General features: G+C 44.6%; 1 non-coding gene across 1 annotated transcript; it reads left to right on the top strand.

Annotated features, from left to right (window-relative positions):
* Window positions 1–233: 233 nt before the first annotated feature.
* LOC129006965 (U6 spliceosomal RNA) lies at window positions 234–338 on the top strand. Its single transcript, XR_008492151.1, has one exon. It is a non-coding gene; the product is annotated as a U6 spliceosomal RNA (small nuclear RNA).
* Window positions 339–834: the final 496 nt, after the last annotated feature.

Here is an 834-nt window from a genome sequence, read left to right as displayed (position 1 = left end):
TCCTCACCTTCACCAACATTTAATGTCATCAGGCTTTTAAATTTTAGCCATTTAATGATGTTATAGTCACTATAGGAAGGATGGACCCTCATCCAGAATTTGGTTCAGAATCCAATATTGATAATGCCACGCACACACACATACACACCCCAAAAGATGTGAAAGGACTTGTTACGTAATGAGTCTCTGAGAAGATCAGGGAAGGCTTCCCAGCTGGTTTGAAAATGGTTTGAGTGCTCGCTTCAGCAGCACATGTACTAAAATTGGAGTGATAGAGAGAAGATTAGTATAGACCTGCACAAGATGACAGGCAAATTCGTGAAGCATTCCATATTTTAAAAAAAGAAAATGTCTTGAGAGGCCGGGTGCAATGGCTCAGGCCTGTAATCCAAGCACTTTGGGAGGCCAAGGCAAGCAAATTACTTGGGCCCAAGAGTTCAAGACCACCTTCAGCAACAGAGTGAGATCCTGTCTCCACAGATAATAATTTATTTATTCATTTTTTTGAGACAGGGTCTTGCTCTGTCACCCAGGCTGGAGTGCAGTGGCATGATCAGGGCTTTCTGCAGCCTTGAATTCCTTGGCTCAAGCAATCCTTCTGCCTAAGCCCCCCAGGTACCCCTAAGTAGCTGGGACTGCAGGCACATACCACCATGCCTGGCTAATTTTTCTGAATTTTAATAGAGATGGGGTTTTGCTGTGTTGCCCAGGCTGGTTTTAAACTCTTGAGCTGAAATGATCCTCCTGCCTCAGCCTCCCAAAGTGCTGGGATTACAGGCGTGAGCCACTGCACCTGGCCTACAAATAATAATTTTAAGAAATTAGCCAGGCATG

This window comes from Pongo pygmaeus, chromosome 8 (assembly GCF_028885625.2).
Source record: "Pongo pygmaeus isolate AG05252 chromosome 8, NHGRI_mPonPyg2-v2.0_pri, whole genome shotgun sequence".
In the NCBI taxonomy this organism is placed as follows: domain Eukaryota; kingdom Metazoa; phylum Chordata; class Mammalia; order Primates; family Hominidae; genus Pongo; species Pongo pygmaeus.
Note: the sequence above shows the minus strand (reverse complement) of the source record. Positions and strands in the feature narration are given on the sequence as shown.